The sequence below is a fragment of the Triturus cristatus genome, chromosome 6, assembly GCF_964204655.1.
Source record: "Triturus cristatus chromosome 6, aTriCri1.1, whole genome shotgun sequence".
Lineage (NCBI taxonomy): Eukaryota > Metazoa > Chordata > Amphibia > Caudata > Salamandridae > Triturus > Triturus cristatus.
The window spans coordinates 815814588-815835908 of NC_140589.1; the positions used below are offsets into that span (position 1 = coordinate 815814588).

A 21321-nucleotide genomic window follows, 5' to 3' on the forward strand; every position below is an offset into this window, starting at 1 on the left:
AAACATTGCAGAGGCACAAATATTTTCTTAGGAGCGGGCCACCAGAGCTGCCTTTGCCGGGGTTGCCAAATCACGACTCTGTCAAGCCTTAATTCTACCTGCCTCAAGGGATTGTGTGTCAGACTAGTGTATACATAAATATAGTCTGACATAAATACTGTGTCCTAAATATCATTGTCTATTTATACTTCCATTAGGGTCCATATTTCAATAAACAATGTTTAAGACACAATTCACATGTCAGAGATATGCTGACAATTATTTCTGGTACCACACCCTTCCACCATTGTACATATCCTGTCTCACTCTCGCAGGTTCTTTTTCAATTCTACTTTCTTCCTTTGCTACTATTTTATTATTTTTTTCTTCCTTCATTTTTATCAATTTTCTGCCTTTTGCTCTCTTGCTTTAGGTCAAACTCTTATGATGACAAAAAGATTACGGTCTCCAAAAATTATACTGTTGCCTACCACCTGCAACCACACATCTTGCACTACCTGAGTCATTCAATGTGGTAGATAGTGAGGCCCAGATTTACTAAAGACTTGCATTAGCCTTGTGTGATGCCCATCGTTGAAAGGTATCACAAGTCCTTATCTGGTGTTTACTAAGCCACTTAAAGAGATTTTGCATGGCTTTGCATGGTTTAGTAAATACCAGCCACGGCCCGTGCAGGTAAGAGCGGTGGGGCGGTAGGGCCGGGTGGGGGGAATTCTGACAAATGACGATGAAGGAAAGTTAATTATTAATTTAATATCCCCTCGTGGTTGTCTGGCAAATCTTCCCCCAGAACCCGGCCCCACCACCATACCGCGCTTCCCTGCACAGGCTGCGGCTGGTAAATACAAAGTAATACAAGAAAGCTCATTGTGCTGCCTTGCGTTACTTTACATGAGGGAGGCATTCCTTAGGTAGAGCATGGAAGTTCCCATGCATCCATCCATGGATTTTGATGCAATTTCAGATTTACTAATGGCAGTAAAGCTTCAATTGAGCCAACATGATGCGCCTCCCAGATCCGAACAGAACGAAGAGAAATATCTTTATATCTCCTCATTACTTAATTTTTTCTATGTATGATGCATCCCGTACCACACATAGAAAAAGAAAAATGCCTTTATGGATTGTTTTCTTGCAGCAAGGTAAGCCTTCCTGCACAAAAACAACCCTGCTCGTATCGCAGGCACACTTTCAGCAAGGGGCTTGAGTGCGTGCATTGGCGCTAGGCAGCCTCCAATGCGCTAGGAGGGGGAAGAAACGCACCACATCGTAGTATATATGACACATTCCTGCTCTGTCTGTGTCATGGAACAGAGCAACTGTGCCTGCTGCCCTGCATTGTGTGAAATGTTAGCAAACATGTCCCTGAATATCTCAGAGGTGGTTACATATTGCGTGGAACACCATAAGAGACCCATGTGCTCACTGGCTACACCAGAGATGTTTCCCCTCTCCCTCTGCTCCCATTTTACTCTCTGTTTGTGAATTAAGCCTTGCTCGGCCTAGACCAAGAGCATGTTGAGTAAGGGGACATGGTAGTAGGGTGGAGGGGGGGCTGCAGGCATGTAAAGCTGAATAACTAATGTTGGATCAGTTCACTAAACTTCAAGGCCTTGAAAAGTTCAAAGGGACGTTAAATATGGGGATGCCTGATCCATAAGTATGATACTATTTGAACCCACAGTCTTCTACTCTATCTTTGGTGTGGGGGTTGCACTGAATGCGCAGTGTTTTAACATCACAAATGTTTGTATTGGAGTCAAGTGCGTGTGTAGTTTGCACCTTAAGAACATTCGCAACCTTGCTTTTAGCTGTATTTGCTCTAAACTGGCAGTGCAAGCTTAGGTCTTATTTTACAACAATTAAATCCGTATTTGTAAAGCGCAAACTACTCACCCTTACGGGTCTCAAGGCGCTGGGGGCCGTCGTGGAAATTAAGTGAGCTTTTGTCCAGAGTCACATGGGGCTGAGCTGCCGCAGAAGCCGGGATCGAACCAAGAACCCTGTGCTCCGAATTCAGCCGCCCTGGCCTCTGCACCACACCTCTCCACGAGATCTGCACTGACACAGACGTCAGTGGTCTTGATCCACTGCAGGATGGGCAAAGATTTTTTTGCCCTGAAAAGTTTCCTAAAAATAAAGCGAGGTGACGCTTTGCCCAATTTTGTGTTACTTTGCCTCTTATTGATGGTACATGGCTTTTTCACGCTAAAGTTTTGTTGCAAAGCCATATTTACCAACAATGTTGGATTGGGCTTTCTGACAAAAAATATCACCATCTAGAGACTGGTGCAAAGTAGTAGAAATGTTATTAGGTTGGCAAACATTTAGAACTTTGCATGTGTGCTGCATTATACACCATACCTATACAGTTGGAAAAATTATAAAGTTAGTCTTAGCATAGGGTTTTATACATACACACACCTCTTTGCACTATAATGCAAAAGTGCGTCTGTGGCGCTCTGTAGCCTGGCTGTGCTTCCTCTCTGCAGAGAGCAACAATGCCATTTCTTTGTAAATATGGCATTTCTGGCTTTCTCTCTTTCACACAATGCAGAGCAGCAACTTTGGCTGCTGTATTGGTCAATAAATAATACATTTGCCACATAATTTTCAGAAAGTATTGACTCAGTGCAAATATACTGTTTAGTGCGCTCAAAAGTGCTCAAAAGCTTTACCATTCTCCCCACACAGGCACCTGCAGCTCTCCAATGTGCACTGCAGCCCAGGAATGCCCTAGCTAAAATGGGAAGTGGGTACAATATACATAGATTTATCTGTGAGTAAGTGTGACATTGTTGATTTACTCTCGACTTACCTCTGGCTTTCTAGGTGTAAGTCACACTTGCTCATGAAAGAAAGCTTTGTGTATCACATTCTAAAATATGAAAGAAGTGCAGATATACACCTCTCCTTTTCTACACGAAGTGTCCCTCATCAGAATTAGGGCACACCTTTTCACAGATATAAACAATCCCCAAATCCCCACAGCACCTTCCACGTCTACCCCACACACTTCCAAAAATATCGTATTACTAACTCTAGTACGGTGATATTTTTGTAGACGATATTTAGGACAATACCCTGGTACCACACCACCTCTCACATTAGTGTCATTTAACCGTTTATTTTTACTTTCAAGGAAGTCAGAGCACGTAGAACACAATACACAACATATTGTAGAACATCCAGATCTTCCAAACACGCAAGGATTCACACAGGTACACAACAAGCACTAGCAAAGCCAGTAGGTCGCTGTATTGGTTGTACTAATGCTTGTTTAAGGTTTATCTTCGTGTATATCAAAAAGAATTATGCTTGGATGGAGTCCACCGTGAAATGTTTTTGCAAGTATCAGTAAAAACATTCCAAGGTAGTTGATGTGCATTTTTCATAACGTATAAAAAAATAATTCAAAGACGGTCACCATGTGTGCATTCATGTGCATGCATGGGTAGATATCGTGGAATTGATTAAAAACCATTCAAAGTTAGCTGTTTGCTGCTGTATTAGTGGTGGATGGAGTTGTAGGTGGACAAGTGGAGCACATGGGTGCTGTGTGAAAGTGGGCATTTTTAGGTCTCGCCTAGCGATGCAGCGCATGCGTTGCACGCCTTGGCGAGATCTATTGTTGTCGGTCAGAAGGGGAACAGGACATGTGCACGCGTGCAGAGAACAGGAGTTGTGCATGCATACGCACATCTCCTGTCCATGCTCGCGGCGTTTGAGCAGAACGCGCACATGGCGCGCTTTCACTCTCATGGCGAAAGCTTGTACAGGAGTTGTGCACGCTTACGCACATCTCCTGTCCGCACTCGCGGCGTGTGAGCAGAACGCTTTCACTCTCACAGCGACAGCTTGTTTTATTTAGCGTCCAGCACTGTAACTAAGATTTCTAGATTGGTACAGATTGAGCTCAGACCCGGGGAGGTACGGCAACGTCCCAAGATCACACATTGTAATCCGAGGGATCAATTTAGATCTCTCTAGACACCCACTAACTATTTATTCATTTATTGAATTTGTAAGGCGCGACAGCTACCCGAAAAGGGTTTCCCGGTGCCAAGGCGTACTAGATGAGAGTGTAGCAGCTTAGTTAGATTACTGGTTATACAACCAAGTCTTCAGGGACCTGCGAAAATGGGCGTAGACCGTTTCTTTCGGGATGGCTGGGGGGAGTGAGTTCCAGAGTACGGGGTCAAGGTAGGCAAATGATCTGCCTCCCATCCTGGATCATTTAAATCTGGGGACAGTAAAGTTCCCATGAGTTGATGAGCGGAGGTGGCGAGTAGGCACATAAGGGCTAACCTGAGTTTGCAGATACTGTGGTGCCACGCCTATCTTGATTTTGAACATGTAGCTCAGGGCTTTGAACTTGATTCAGTTCTCCACCCTGAGACAGTGCAAGTCCCGTAGGTGGCTAGAAATGGAGGTGGCTCTGGGAACCTTGTAGAGTAGTCTAGCTGCAGAGTTTTGGACCATCTGCAACCTGCGAGTCACAGCCTTTTTGGATCCAAGATATAGAACATTTCCGTAGTCCAGTCTTGAAGTGATAAGAGCTTGGACCACTGTTCTCTGGGTAGACTCTGACAACATCCATCTTTCTGAGCCACTTCAAGATGGTGAAACAGGTAGCAGTAACCTTGACTGCCTGGTGGTGCATAGTGAGAGAGTCGTCCATGGTTAGCCTAAATTACGGACACGGCTGGAAGGACGAGGGAGTGCTCCCATCATGCTGTGCCAATGTAGTGGGCCCCAGAGATCTTTGTTTTTACCAAGGATCAAGACCTCGGTTTCTTCACTGTTCAATTTTAGATGATTTGTGTGAATCCATGAAGTGAATTTCTCTAAACCTAGCTGAAGGGGGGATGATACGCCGGTGCTTGCTTTGGAGAGAGAGATGATAATCTGGGAGTCGTCTGTGTAGGAGAACAGAGTCAGCCCAGCATCTTCCGCAATATCAGCTAAAGGTCTGACATATAAGTTAAAGAGCAAGGGGCTGAGGATGGAGCCCTGGGGCACCCCATGGGGTGAGGGGTGGACGTCAGAGCTGGCAGTTGCAGAGATTTGGAAGGTGCGGTTGGACAGAAAGGAGATAAGCCATTTTAAGGCTGAGCCACGGATGCCCAGGGACCCCAGTGTTTTTACTAGTATTGAGTGAGATACTGTGTCAAACGCTGCGCTGAGGACCAACAGTATGAGTGCGACAGTATCTCCAGCATCCAGATGGTGATGCAGCCTTTCAGTAACCCCCAGTAATGTTGTTTCTGTGGAGAAACCTGCTCTGAAACCAGATTGAGATGGGTGGAGGATTTTATTGGTTTCTACGAATTTAGAGAGCCGGGAATGGATGTGTTTCTCCAAGACTTTCGAGAAGGCCGGCAGTAGGAAGATAGGCCGATAGTTGGAGAGTGTGTCGGGGTCAGCATTGGGCTTTTTTAGGAGAGGGGTCACCATGGCATGCTTCCAGTCCGATGGGACTGTGGATTCAAGTAGGGAAGTGTTTAAGAGGTTCATAATGACACGCAGAGGAGGTGGCTCGAGTTGTTTGAGCACCGAAATCGGTATAGGGTTTTTGGGTGAGCCGGATTTTACACTATCTAAGAGAACTTTAAAGGAGTCTTCATTGAGAAGGGGCCAGGAGTCCAAGTATTTTGAAGGAGTATCAGACATTCTGTCCTGGTCGGGGGGTATCATCTGTCATGTAAGGAGAGAATGTAGGCTGAAGGGGATTGTCGGATTGTGACGAAGGGGGACTGACGCAGTGAGTATTTGCAATGTCCAAATAGATCTTCTCAACTTTCTGAGCAAAAATGAGAGCGAGGTCTTCGCATTGATGTTTATCGAGAGGAGGTGGCCTAGCTAGGGTCTCTGAGCCGGAAAGCTCCTTGACTATGGCAAAAAGTGTTTTCGAGCAGTGCAGAGCATCAGAGATGGTTGGTGAGATGTGCTTAGCGCAGACTGATTTACAGAGAATATGATACAATTTTTTGGCCTTTTTGTAGACAATTTTAGATTCAGGAGCGTAATCTCTTCTCCATTCCTGTTCAAGCGCTTTACATTTGGCTTTCTCTTTTTTTTAGAGTGTCCGTGTACCATGGCGCAGGGGGGCGATGATTATTGATCCTTTTATTCGAAAGGGGAAGACAGGTGTCTATAGCATTAAGAAGCCATTTTTGTACGGTGTTAGAGAGCATCTCCACCTTTAGTTTAGGGTGAGCAAGTTGGAGCATAAGGAATTGTTTAAGACTGTTAAGTCGAGTTTTTTCCAGTCCCTTTTAAATACCCTTAGAGTAGGGAAGGCGGCCATAGTGTTGTCAGAGGGTATTAAACTGAACTTAGTTAAAAAGTGATCAGACCAGCATAATGGTAGTGCGGGGGAGCAATGGATGTAGGATACATTGGAAAAAATGGGATCCAGAAGGTGACCTGCCTTGTGTGTGGGGCCCAAGTTAAGAAGGTTAATATTCATGGCAGCTAGATCAGAAACAAAGTTAGTGCAGGTTTTACCAGTGAGGTCATCCAGGTGTATGTTTAAGTCGCCCAGAATTGAAAAATTGGCAGAGCTCAAGAACCAAGGGGTTATAAGGCTGGGAAAGGATGCGGCCCAGGGGGCTGGAGGTCCTGGAGGGCGGTAGACTAATACTTCGGAGAGAGTAAGTTCGGGGTTAAGGTCAGTTTGAATAGTGCTGCCTCGCAGTTCATGAGAGATAGGGGTTCGAATTTGCATTGGAAGTCCTTTTTAAAATTATGGCTATTCCCCCGCCCATTTTGGGACCCATATCCTTCCTGACTATGGCATAATTAGGTGGTAGAGCAGCGGCAACATCAGGTCCAGCGCTTTCATGCAGCCAAGTCTCTGTCAGAACAATGCGTCAGGTTGCTCATAGATCAATAGGTCGAAAATGTCAACTTTGTGCTTCGGGAGTGAGCGGCGGTTTGTGCTAATGGAAGGAAAATTCTTTAATAAATGGGGCAGCAGGGGGGATATTATGTGTTTTGCTCAATGGGGTAGTTAAAAGTCTTTGGGTAGTGTCAGAAGAAAAACCACAACAGAGGCATTTCCCCAACCTGCCATCTACTTGGAGCAGGGTGCAGTCTTGGCTGACTGAGGGGGGGTGAGCCAATAATTGCTAGATGTGAACACAAGTCTGTCTGTTGGATTTGGACCAGGGGTCGTGGCCCCTGGCCCCGTTCGGGCATGGACGGGCGCAGACGGGCTTGCCTTTGGCATGACGTCGGCGTGCCCGATTTGCGCATCCACTGTGCGAGAAGGAAGGCATCAGCTTTAAGTAGAGAGCGGACTCTGGGTCACGTGACCTTCCAAGCTCCACCCCCCCAAAGCCCACCAACTGAAGAGATTGAAGATGAAGCACGCCTACACCCTCCACAACAATCCGGGAAACCCCGCGGTGGAACGAGGTGTGGGCGTGACTCACAGAGGAAAGTGCAAAGTGCAGATAGCAGCGAGGCAAGTAAAATCAAATTCAAACTTTGTTTAAAAACAATCACAGTTTCTAGGTTAAAATTATTGCTTGGCTAAGTAATGCAGGCCTAGACTTAAATAATTTTCACCAGTTTTTCTCGTGGCTGCCCGTGTCCGCTGCGCGAGAGGGAATGCATCTGCTTTAAGTAGAGCGCAGACTGTGGGTCACGTGACCTTCCAAGCTCCGCCACCCAAAGCCCACCAAATGAAGAGATTGAAGGTCAAGCACGCCTACACCCTCCACAACAATCGGGGAAACCTTGAGGTGTGGGCGTGACTCGCAGAGGAAAGTGCAGATAGCAGCGAGGCAAGTCAAATCAAATTCGAACATTGTTTAAAAACCATCGCAGTTTCTAGGTTAAAATTATCGCTTGGCTAAGTAATGCAGGCCTAGACTTAACTATGTCTAAATCCCACCCCCCCTCCTGCGTGAGTCACTCAAGATACTCGAGGCGCTTAGAGGTCGTAAGAATCTGCAGAGCACAGTAAACCCACACATGCGAGGCACTCTAAAGCAGGGGTGTCTAAAGGGTGGGGAGAGACAGAAAAGGCGTTTGAATGCAGGAGTGTCTGTCTAAGGGAGATGAGATGGTTGGGACGCTCTAATGCCAGGCTGTCTCAAGAAGAATAGACACCAAGACATTCACACACAGGGGGTCCTGTCTAATGTCGAGAAGACACTTGAGACACTCTAACACAGGGGTGCATGTCTAATGCTGAGAAGACAGTTCTGTTGCAACACGGTATGTTTTAATTTGTCTTTAAGCACTATTTTCTTTAATGGGTTTGTCCTACTTCAATCCCGACGTGCTTTCCTTACATTCAGCGCACCATGCAAGCTTTTACTTTCAAAGCAGCCGGGACAATGTCGGGCGCTTGTTTGCAACGCCATAGGTCTCACATTTACAGAGTTTGAGCCATTGGCATTGTAAATATTTTTTTATTGTGAAAGCCCCCATGCCACACTTTCACGTGCGTGAATGCCGCGCCCCTTTCTTAAGAAGAGCCCTGTCTAAGGAAAGGTGCGTGGCCGCTATTAAAGTGTAACCTCGACGTGGGGGCTTTAAAAAAAAAAAAATGTGTTTGACGAACTGATGCTTTTTTTGTAAAAGCCCCAATGCCGCGGTTTCACTTTAATAGCGGCCACGCACATTTTTTAAAGAAAGGGGCACAGCCTTCATGCACGTGACAGTGTGGCATGGGGGCTTTAACAACAAAAAAAATACTTGAAATGCTATAGGTCTCACATTTGCGAGAGTTAAGCTGTCAGCATTTACAATGCCAATAGCTCAAACTCTGGTAAATGCAAGACCTATTGCATTGCAAATGCTTGTTTATTAAAGTGATTGGAAGGGAGGGGAGAGAAGGGAGAGCAAGTACAGAGAGAGGGAGAAAAAACAGGCATGTGCACTGCAATGCATGGTCCTGATATGTGCAAAGAAAGGATACATGTCACCCAGTCTAAACTCAGTGAGATGAAAAATTCAACTTGAATGGGACAACATCCATCATTCGGGAGCAGGGCACAAAGATAGACAAGAAAGCCGCCATTGAATCATGAGCTAGTGACAGGACCAAAGTCAACTCTAAGTATGTCTGGGGTACAATAGGTCTCCAACTGAAAGCAAAAGCTGCCTGTGGGCCTAAAAAGCAGGCACACAGAAACACTCACACCATGCACTTCTACACACAGCCATTCAAAGAGACAGTTACACAAAAACACTTCCACAAATAGTTAAGACCGACATACTCATTTTCGTAAATTTGCCGTTTAATCAGCATTTCTGATCACGAATATACTAATTTAACACCGAAAATCTTACAGAGACATGCACACACATCCTTGCTACTCAGATCTTTGCCTTCATAACAACGTACTTATGTTAAATGAATTTGTTAAGCGCACAAATACCCATGGATGTCTTGGCGCTAGCTACTGTGATTTTACATGAGATGACTCGTGCTTTCAGTTACTATATAGAGTCATATAGCCACGTTTCACTGCCTTTCTAAAAGATAGAAGATTAGAGGATGATTTTATATGTAATGGGAGCTTGTTCCAATTTGTGGAAGCACCCAGCATGAAGCTGTGTCCTCAGGGTGGGACTGGCCGTAGCGGGCACTGGGAATTTCCCCAGTGGGCCGCTAGGGTGGGGGGTGGTTTTTGGCCCCCTGGGGGCCATTTTTTGTTACTGGGGGACGGCAATATCAGCCCCTTGTAACAAAATCGGCCGAAACCGGCCCTCCTTCTGGGGGCCGGCCGAGCAGTTTGCCAGGGACAGTTTCGGTTCCCAGTCTGGCCCTGTGATGCCCGTTTGTATTTGGGCACATTTACTGATTTTGTAGAGGAAGACTGTAAAGGCCTGTTGGGGGTGTACCGGTTCAAGCTGCTCCTCAAAAAGATAGGTCCTTCATTATGTATGTCCTTAAAGGTGATACATAGTGCCTTGAAAATAATTCTGGCCTGATTGGCAACCAGTGGAGTTTTCTCAGATGCCTTGAGACCGACTGGTATTTAGGGATGCGAAGAAGAAGTCGGGTCGCCATATTCTGTATTATTTGCACACTTTGTAAACACATTAACACACACACAATACACATGTTACGCATACACACTTTCACCCTACACTTTTTCACACAGTGCTCGCATTAGTGTGCAGGTCTACCCTAGTCCAACGTCTACGCATGGAAAAGGGACAACAAATACACAATGCATGCAGTCATCACTTACAAGTGTACAAATCAAATGACAGCACTCTAAGAAACCCATACTAGTGTTTACAAACATGAAAATCTTGCACATTCCCAGGCACACTTGCCAGACTATACAATCACACTATAGATGCGCCAGCACGAATCGAAAAAACTCAACACAAATCGCCAAAATGTACACCCACCGCATTATAATAATTCTACAAAATGCTGCACAGAAATTCAAGCACCACCCAATTCTGCCTTTGTCATACTGTGCATTTAGTTTGAAATTCTGTGCTTTATCATGTTATGCATTGGGTCTCCATCCTTCCTTGCTGAAGAGAAACGTGGCATTCTTATTTATTAATATCTAATAATGTAAACAAAGCATAGATCCAATAAGAGGAAATCCGCATTCCTTAATTAGCTGTCTATAAATAAATAACAAGCAGCAGGAAGGAGTTGAGCCCAAAGCTCTTACTGCCATATATATATTAAGACAGGACCACTGAGAATATGCCCAGTAGAGGGCCAAACTGCGAAGACGGGATAACTAAATTACGTGGAAAGGAAAATCAGATAGTAGGTAAAAGCAGATAATGCTGCACATTGTGAGATTAAAGGGAAATTACACAGCACATTTGTTCATTTTTTTTGCCATTACTACCTAGCTATTTTTGACTTTTTAAATCACTGATTTCAAAGTGATTCCAGTGCTTTTACTATTAGCCATTGTGTTTCTTAAAACAGAAAGTTATACATATTCAGAAGATCCTGTTTAAAATATTATTTAAAAAGCCTGCACCCTTGAAAAGATGATGGTATGATTGCGAGGTTCATAGACTTTTTCATGGGGGCAGATTTACAAGCTCCTTGCAACACTTTTGCGTCACTTTTCCCATGTTAAAAGTGACGCACCAGTGGCGCAATGGGCTTGTAAATCTGCTCCATGGACCTTAAGCCAAGTTAACTAGCATCAATTCCCTTTTGCTCTCACGAGTGACACAGTTGCAAAGCAGAAAGTACAATCACTGTTGCATAGTGTTGACAACCAGCCCTCTTCCTCCCTTTAGGTCTGGCGTTAGCGAAGAACTTTTGATTTTATTGAAAAAATTATATTATACTTACATCGAGGGGATTTCAGCCACCTCTTATCATCCATTGGTCCGTTGTGTCATTCAAATTTTACTTCAACCAACTACAGCACATAGCATGGCGCAGTGGGGCAGCCTACTTGAGTGACTAGCCATTTTCCCTTTGAGTGACTGCATTTTGCTCTCTCACAGGGAGCAAAGTCGGCACACAAGCTAGGTCTTTTCAGTGTCAATCTTTTGTTTGTTTACTTTAGTGTTGCCTTTGTGTTTAGAGCCTGGTGTGATAGCAGGATGCTTCTGATGCACATTCCATCGCTATTAGATGCCCTCTCCTGTCAATGATGTTCTAAATTCCGTTTGGAGTGTTTTGCTTTTCTGACTGATGCTATTTCACAGCATACCAGATTTTGTCCATTTGAAACTGTTCTGTATCATCCTCTTTTACTTTCTCTCCTTTCTCTTTCTTTCTCTTTCTTTCTTTCTTTCTTTCTTTCTTTCTTTCTTTCTTTCTTTCTTTCTTTCTTTCTTTCTTTCTTTCTTTCTTTCTTTCTTTCTTTCTCTCCTTGCCTTCTTTCCTTCTCACTTTCTTTTCTTCTTTTCCTTCTCTCTTCTTTACCTTCTCTTTCCTTCCTTCTTTTCTTCTTGCTTTCTTTCTTTCTTTCCTACTTTCCTTCTTTCTTTCAATCTTTCCTTCTCTCTACCTTCATTCTATCTTTCTTTCTCTCCTTCTTCCAACTGCACATTTTTCTTTCTCTTTCCATGTCTTTTTCTTTCCTTCACTTATCCCTTCTTACTATTCCTTCCATCTTTCCCTCTTCCTTCCTTCTTTTTTCCTTCTCTCTTTTTTCTTTTCCTTTCATTCTTTCTTTCCTTTCCTTTTTTTTCTTTCTTTCCTTCTCTTTCCATCTCTCTTTCCTTCTCCCTCCCCCTCCCTCCCGCCCTCTCTTTCTTTCTTTCTTTTTCTTTGTTTCTTTTTCCTCTTTTATTATTGCCTTCTTACATTCTTTCTCTCTTTCTTCTTTCTCTTTTTTTCTTTCTTGCTTTTTTCGTTGTTTCTTCCTCTCCCTTTCTTCCTTCCTTCTCACTTTCTTTTCTTCTCTCATTTTTAGCTTCTCTTTCCTTCCTTCTTTCCTTCTCTCTTTCTATTTCTTTCTTCCTTTTGTACTTTTCTTCTTTCCTTCTCTCTACTTTTCCTTCTCCCTCTCTTTTTCTCCTTCTTGCCATCACATTTTTTCGCTTTCCTTCTTTCTTTCCATGTTTTTTCTTTCCTTCTCTCTTTCCTTCCTTACTGTTCCTTCCATCTTTCTTTCTTTATATCTTCTTTTTTCCTTCTCCCTTTCCTTCTCTTTCGTTCCTTTCCTTTCCTTTCCTTTCCTTTCCTTTCCTTTCCTTTCCTTTCCTTTCCTTTCCTTTCCTTTCCTTTCCTTTGTCTATCTTTACTTCTCTCTTTTCTTCTCTCTTTCCTTCTCTCTTTCTAGCTCTCTTTCCTTCGTTCTTTCTTTCCTTTCCCTATTGTCTTTCATTCTACTTTTTTCCTTCTTTCTCTCTTTCCTTATCCCTTTCATTCTGTCATTCTCTCTTTCTTTCTTTCTTTCTTTCTTCCTTCTTTCTTTCTTTCTTACTCTTTCTTTCTGCCTTTCTTTCTTTCTTTTCTTTTCTACTCTTTTCCTACTTTCTTTTTTCTTCTCTCATTCTCTCTTTCTCTCTTTCTTTCTTTCTTTCTTTCTTTCTTTCTTTCTTTCTTTCTTTCTTTCTTTCGCCAGTGCCAGACCTGACTTACACCGCTGGCGCAAGGACATTATGGAATGGGCGGGAGCGGAAGAAACTCACTTGAGATTTAGCAGGCAGGACGATATGGCTGAGGAGGATATCACTGTGTAGGGTGATCGGTGTTCTGGGTTCTTGGACACCGGAGTAGAAACTTATATTGAGGATACTGAAAATGCTGGTGGTTCTGGGAGTGAGCTGCTGTGGGGAAGACAGGGCTTTTTTTTAAAGGAAGCCTCGATAATGGTAGGGGATGACGCAGGGGGGGGAGCAGTACTCTGCACAGGATTTAGGAAGAAAATGGAATGGGTGTATTAATGCACTGACGTATCATACTGGATCATCCGAGCTAAAATGTAATGTATGTATTGCTCTTCCTTTCCCAAAGTGCTGTATTGTTGATAGTTTTGAAAACGTAAATAAAAAGTAAAACCAATAAATATTAATGCTTATACCCTTCATGTTAACAGACTGTCATCACTCAATATACATATCCTTTGTTAGAATGTAACATCATGAAAAGAGACCAGTATGTGACTAACTTGCTCCAGGTATGCCAGACACTATGTTTTTAGCTTGGGGCTTTCATCTAACAAATTAGTGAATCAGGTGTGCTGTCTTTGTTTGTTTCATTTTAACTAATGCACCTCACAGTAATGGTTTGTAAAAGAGCAAGTCTGGTTGGGTGACGGTGTAGAACCATAGTTCTCACTCTGTGTGCGCCTACTGGATCGGGAGTGGTATAATCATGATACAGATTTTAGTGTTCTCCACTGGACCTGTCTCAATTTCAACCGACAGATATGTAGAACCCATTTGGTCCTTCAAGAGTGAAAGGAAGGAAACTCTTAACCTTAAAGGTTTTGTTTTAGAATTTTCAGTCATATTGGAATCAATCATGCGTAGCCAAAAACAATTAGTAAATCAGAGCGCAAATCTCGGTTAAAGTACAGAATCAATTATGAACTTGATAAAGTTCAAATCATCAAAATACAAGGTATAGAAAATGGGAGAGTAATACGGCATGGATTTGCCTCCTAAGGTAAGTGGGTTAGGGTTTCCTGTTTCTTTCAGGAAACACTCTCTTTCATAGGGTTCTGAACAATAGATTTTATACATTTAAAACCGGTGTACATGGTTCCCATAACCTAAGCCAATTAATGCCAAGCAAAGAGAAACATTTGCAGCTAAATACATTCAACAAACCTCTCATAATTCTACAACATAGAACTTCTCACGGACACCACCTGCATATAGAACAAAAGTGGTTAAATCATATGCAATTTGCCTTGGAACTGCCAGGTTTAATCTAGAATTAATACACTTTTATTCGTAGCAGCTTGTGAAAGTCACTGTTCTTGCCTGGGGAATACTTAATTATGCCTACTACCCCTCCTGGTGTATAGGCCATCGCTCATGACTCTCCAGCCATTTCTGTCCTGGAATGTTCTTACAATCTGACTCCAGGTGTAATCCATCTCCTTGCAGTCAGCCTTGAGGCCTCTGCGCCAAGTGTTTCTTTGCCTGGTGGTGTTTGATGCAGACTTGTAGAGGGTGTGACCTATCCAGCCCCAGTGTCTTTCCTTGATTTCTTCATGAGCAGGGAGCTGGAAAGTCTGCTGCCATAGGTTGTTGTTGCTGGTGGAGTTTGGCCAGCGGATTTGGAGGATTTTTCTCAGACAGGTGTTACTGAGGGTCTGCAGTTTTTTCGTGGTTGTCACTGTTGTTCTCCAAGTTTCTGCTCCACTCAGAAGACCTGATTTTATGTTGGTGTTAAAAAGCCTGATTTTGGTTTGCATCATTAAATCTTTGGAGCTCCAAATTTTCTTTAGCTGAATGAGGGCAGTCCTTGCTTTTCTAATTCTTGCCTTGACATCGGCATCTGTGCCGTCCTGCTTGTCTCTGACACTGCCCAGGTAGGTGAAGGCCTCAACCTCTTCCAGTGGATCCCCTGCAAGAGTGCTGTTATGCTGGCCTTGTTAGCCTTCAGGATTTAGTTTTTTCTCCTGTGGATATTGAGGGCAAACCGTGCGGATGTGGCTTCCACATTGTCGATCTTCTCTTGCATCTGCAGATGGGTATGGGAGAGTAGGGCCAGGTCGTCTACAAAGTCCAGGTCGTCTAGCTGCATCCAAGGTATCCACTGGATCCCACTACTTCTCCTTGCTATGTATGTCTTCATTATCTAGTCTATGGCCAGCAGGAAGAAAAAAGGTGAGAGCAAACAACCATGGTTGACTGCGGTCCTGCCTTGGAAGGCTTCCATGAGTAGTCCTCCATGGATTATCTTGCCGGTCATTCCCTCGTAAGAGTTCCTGATGATCCATACGAGTTTATCTGGCACACCGTAGTGGCAGGGGAGTTTCCAAAGGGTCTCTCTGTCCATGCTGCTGAATGCCTTCTCATAGAAGATGAAGTTAACATAGAGGGGAGAGTTCCATTCCATTGACTCCTCAATGATGATGCACAGTGATGCAATCTGGTCTGTGCAGGAACTATCTTTGCAGAAGCCAGCTTGCTGGTCTTGCAACTGAGCACTGACTTGTTCCTTCATTCTATTCAAGATAACTAGGTTGAAAAGTTTGCCTGGGGTTTGTGCAGTTTCCACAGTTGCTCATGTCACCTTTTTGGGGGATATCCTGTCTGATGACACATTTTCTTCTCCCCAGATCCTTCCAAACATGGGGTAGAGCACGTCTACTAATGGCTCAATGTCTGCCCTCAGTGTCTGTGCAGGAATGTTGACAGGTCCTGCTGCCTTCCCATTTCTTAGATGTTTGATGACCTGCCGTATTTCTTCTTGGTTGGTCTGCTGCAGTCGATTGGCAAGTTCTTGCAAGATGGGCTGTAAGCCTGGGAGACTGCGACGCATGCTGGTTCAGCAGTTCTTCAAAGTGCTGCAAAACTTGTAGTATTGAAGCAACAGCAGACTTCAATAAAAGCGTTAATATTTGTATGTTATTCTCCATATCAAACAGCCGCCCACAAGACTTGAGGAAGGATTGTATCAAGGAGTTTCTCTTACTTTATACCACATTTACCCAGAAAATCTAAAGTTTTTCTTGAAGTTTATTGAGTACCATTATCTGATACTAAAATTCATGGAATACCTTCCACCGCAAAGATTCTCTGTAAAGAATCAATAACCACATCTGTGGTGATGTTAGCATTGAAATCATAGTATACCCACCTTGAGTAGTAATTAGTCAGTACTAGCAAATAATGCATATCCTCACTCATTGAATTAACACCGTGCAAAATCAATGCTCAATTTTAACCAAGGTCCACCAGGAATACCAACCAAATGCATGACCTCCTTTAAGAATGTTTAATATTTCTTTGAACTTACACACTCCGGACATTTGTCAATACTCACACCAATCTCTGAATCCATCTTTGGCCTCCAGTAAAGTTTCCCTAAACGTTTCTGGATGTCGTCCATGAGACAATTTTACTAATCTCCCTCTCAGGAGAAAAGGTGGTATAAATGCATCATGTCTCATAAGCATTTCTCCTTCAATAATTAATTCATCCGCTATCTATAGATAGCTTCTTAATTTTGTGTACACATTTATCAGTGTCCTCCATTCACAGCATAATGTTTCATTTGGTTCAACACAGAATACTTTCTTATTGATTCTATCCACTCAGCTTCAAGACATAGATCCTTCACAGAAATCAATAGCATCTACCACTGACACTAGACATTTTTGGTAAGAAGCACTAATATTTTCTTCTGAATCCTCAATTGGCAATCTTGATAACCAATCTGTTCTTCTGTTCAATCCTCCAGAAATGTGTATAACTACAAAATGTAGTCTTGTAATTTTCACATTAACCTAATCAACCTTAATGATGCTGTTGCAGACCCTGTACCACACCCATCAAACATAAACAACTATGGTTTGTGACCAGTCACTACTTGAAAACTTTCCCCCCACAAATAACACTTCAACTTTTCCACCAATCACACACTGGCCAAAAGTTACCTTTCGATTATACTGTATTGTTTTTCCACTTCCCTTAATCCTCTTGAGATGAAAGCTATAGTGTATTCGCTACTATCTACCACCTGACTGAGCACTGCTCATACGCCTATGTCACTGGCATCTACTGTGATTGTATTCCTACCTTTTGGATCATATGGTCTAAGTGCTGGTGCTTTCAGAATGGCTTGTTTAATTTCTTGGCAAGCTTTCTCTTGGTCTAAACTCCATTCAAATTCTGTTTTCTTTTTTAATGATATCCTTAACAGCTCCACCCAAAAAGTAGATTCATGAATTAAATGGGCATAGGTATGATTTCAAAGAATCTTTGTTAATAGGTATGGGTGCGTCCATAATTGCTTTTACTAGGTCATCTTTTGGTGTGATACCTGCAGAAGATACCATATGCCCAAAGTATTCTACTTTAGTATGCAAAAACTTGCATATGAATTTGTTAACTGTCATACCGCTGTTTTCAAGTATTTCCAAAAGAGTATTCAATATTTAATTATGTTCCTTCACAGTTTTAAGCCTGAATCAAAATGTCAACTTGAAAGATATGGACACCCTACATGGCAGCAAAGAGGTGTCCCATTGAGTTTTTTTTAATACACTGGGAGGGGATGCTAGACCAAAAGGTAACCATAGATATTGAATGGCTTCAAAAGAAGAAAGATATCTTGAACCTTCAGATAGTCTTATTCAGTATTACGCACACTTTGAATCGAATATTGAAAAATACGAAGATCCAATGAACCAAACTAAGCATTTCCTGTGGGAGTGTGTGACACTCTATTATGATGTTTTTGTTCAGGGATCTTAAGTCTGCACAAAGCCTAATATCGAAAAAAAAAATCGTTATCACCACTGCTGATACCCATGCAGAGGAATCATTAGGATCATTAATGCCATCTTTACATAATGTGGTCAATAAATCTTTCAGTTCCTTTCTGACAGATAATGGTACATGTTGAACTTTGTTGGTCACTGTTATGGCATTTTCTTTTAAATTAATATGGTCTTTAAATCCTCTCACGCATCCACCATGTGGTGAAAACACTTTATTATGTTTTTCTACTACTTCTCTATTCCTGCAGCCAGATATTCCTGTTTTACACTGAGAACAGGCATATCACCTAACACCATAGGTTCTGTAGAACCTGTTTTCAGCAAAATACCAAGCTACCAAGATCTTGCCATCCCACAATATTTCTTCCTTTCACAGCCACATATATTTTTGTCTTTATAGACCGTCCTTTAAATTGCAGCATGTCATTAAAATATCCTAAAATTTCAATGTCAAACTCCCCAAACGCTTTGTATTGACATCCATTTCTGTAAGTTTCATATTTTTCCACGTTTTATAAAATGTGAGGTCTGCTAAAATTCAAATTTGAGATCCAGAATCAGCCATTATATGTAATTCTACATTCCCCATATGAACCATGCCCAATGTTCCTTTGAATCTACCCAGTTTAGAGTCAATTGAAAGTACAATGCTTGAAAAACATCTCTTCGTCAAACTCTTTTACTGAGTTCACTTTTATCTTACTGGATAACTTAGCATTTCTGCAAATCACCCCAAAATGACCGCTTTTTGTGGCATTTCACACATTTCTTTCCCAATGCAGGACATCCTTAATGGTTTCCCTAAATATGTTTTTGATCCATCCTCCAGCACATCAAAGGTTTTTTTTTAAGTTAGATCTACTGATTTTGCTTTTTTTATTAGAAGGAAATGAAGATCCTTTACTTTTTAAGTCACTCTTCCTTTCATGTACTATACAAACCAATTGATTTTGTGCATTTTATGGAGATAATATTTTTGTAGCTATGTCTATGACCTCATTTAATGCTGAGTTCCTACATGTTAAAAGTCATTCCTGTAATTTTTGGGAGAAACCATTGAAACACAAACTGATCTCTCAGATATCTATCCATCATGTCTCCAAATTCAGATGAGGCAGCTAATATGCACAAACATGCACTGTATTCTTCAGTGCTCTCATGTTCATGTTGTTTTCGCATATAAAAAAAAACATGTCTTTAACCACGACACTTGGTGTTTCTGTAAATTGTCTTTCCATTCTTTTTACTGCCTCCTCATATTCACTCAATGGAACAAATTGTCCTGCAGATAGTTGAACCTATCAAAAATGTCTTGACTTCAGTTCCCAACAAATCAAACATCAAAGCTTTCTTTCTTTCAGGATCAAATTCTTTTACCAACCATAGCTATGAGATAATTTTCAAATAACCTGTGCCAGTTCTATTTCAACACAGGTTTTCCTGAAGATGGTAAAAACAATGTAGCTTGGTTAAAAGTGCTTGAATTAGCCATGTTGATTAATGGTAAGATGAGCTGAGCTGTTATACAAGAAAAATATTTTAAATACTTTACTGTTCAGCTATATCAGAGTTTGTGATAAAATGTGCTATTCACAAGAAATAGCTTTGTGAATTCACTCCATTATGAGTTGTATTCTTCACTACCAGGAATCATGTGTTAGCAGTCTAGTGTTTCAATACTGCACATACCAAACAAAAGACCTTGTCAATTCACCATTAACGTATTCAAATTATCTATTACTGTTGCATGGTGAGCCTAGATGCCAGACGCAATTCAACTGCTCTATTTCTGTTGCGCGGTGAACACAGACACAATAATATTCACTGATGCGTGGTCTAGTGTTTCTTTTTCTTTGTAGAGACATGCCTTCATAATCACTTGCATGCGCGTGTAGTTGCGCTCTTTGGTGAGGATGCCACCACAACTTCTTAGCATGCACCCACGAGCACAGCATGCCATCCTCTGTACTGAATGCGCTGTCTCGAATTTCAGTCAGAGCGTGATCTCCTCTGCCATGAGCCCAACGGTAAAATGCTTTCTTTCTTAAAAAAAAAGAACATTTTCACAATTTTCCGTGCCCGATTGAAGTGCGGTTAGGACAGCTACTAATTAAAGTTGCAAAGCTTGCCTTGGTCCACGTCTGCTCCAATATAAAAAAGCATTGTACATACATTTGTAGCAGTACGGGGTACCAACAATTTCAGGCCTTGAACAACGGCGATATCAGGCCCTGAACAGCAGCGCTTCTTGGTGGGCCTTTTAATCTGGTTCTTGCTCCACAGCTTATCACCAAAACTCTAGTATTGAAGCAACAACAGACTTCAATAAAAGCTTCAAGTTTTGCATTTTATTCTCCAATATCAAACAGGCCTATGAGGCAGACGCAGGCAATTGCAAGAAAGGTGTCTTCTCCAGAAGCATGGTCATAATAATATGAACACTCTGTCACTCTCCATAAATACCCTCTTTAACATTCCAAACCCCTTTATCACATTATACGTTCTATTAGTTCGATTACTTTACTATTACTTTACTCGCCAATTCAACAGAGTTCTTCAAAGAGTTCCACCTATCTTTGTTGTTGGCCTTCTTAACCATGATTGTCTTCCCAGTTTTGTCTTTAACAGGTTTTTCTGACTTGCTGTATCTGCCAGAGATTTTCCTTGTTATGTCATAGAGTTCTTTCAAGTTTACATGGTTTGCTGCATCCTGAGTTTCTGTGACAAGACCTTTGATGAATCTTCACTTATCTGCTCTGAAGCTTCTCTTTGCTTACATGTTGGTTTTGGTGTATTCGCCTTGAAATGTCGCTTATTTTGCTCTTGTTTGGCTAGTGTTGACTGGACCTTTCGTTTACTTTTACTCTTGAATTTTGCGGAGAGTCTCAGTGGAGATCCATTCTTTATGCTGGTGTTTCTTGGGAACCAGTACCTCTTGGCAGGTTGATGCACGGCTTCTTTGATCTTTTCCCACTTCCTTTTTACTGGGTCTCTGTTGTCCTTGAGCTCTTGCAGGACTTGAAACTTGTTACTGATGTTGAATGAGTATTTCTGTGTATCTTTGAGGAGGGTGGTGTTATATCACTGGCATTGGTTTGTCGGTTCAATCCATGCTTTCTCCAGCTTTAGCTATAGCCTGGCCACTATAAGGTGATGGTCTGACACCACGTCCACTCCTCTCATCACTCTAACATCCAGAGGGACCTTCGGAACACTTTGGCAATGCAGACATGGTCAATTTGATTCTATGTTGAATGGTCTGGTGAAACCCAAGTTTCCCTTAGTGTTCTTTTGTGTGGGACTATACTCCTGCCTATAACCAGACTGTTCAGAGCACAGAGATCTGTGAGCCTTTCACCATTCTCGTTCATGTCGCAAAGGCTGCCCATGACGTCCTCATACCCAGTGTTGCTGCTTCTAGTCATGGCATTGTTATGTTATGTTA

The 21321-nt window shown here is 42.3% G+C and overlaps 1 protein-coding gene and 2 pseudogenes across 1 annotated transcript in view; 1 reads left to right on the forward strand and 2 right to left on the reverse strand.

Annotated features, from left to right (window-relative positions):
* The window catches only part of PLD5 (phospholipase D family member 5), a 1783935-nt gene that overhangs the window by 106412 nt on the left and 1656202 nt on the right, over nucleotides 1–21321 (forward strand). The gene's annotated exons all lie outside the window — the stretch shown is intronic.
* LOC146817918 (uncharacterized) lies at nucleotides 14415–16010 on the reverse strand (annotated as a pseudogene).
* LOC146817919 (uncharacterized) overlaps nucleotides 20392–21321 on the reverse strand; it is a 50328-nt pseudogene continuing 49398 nt past the window's right edge.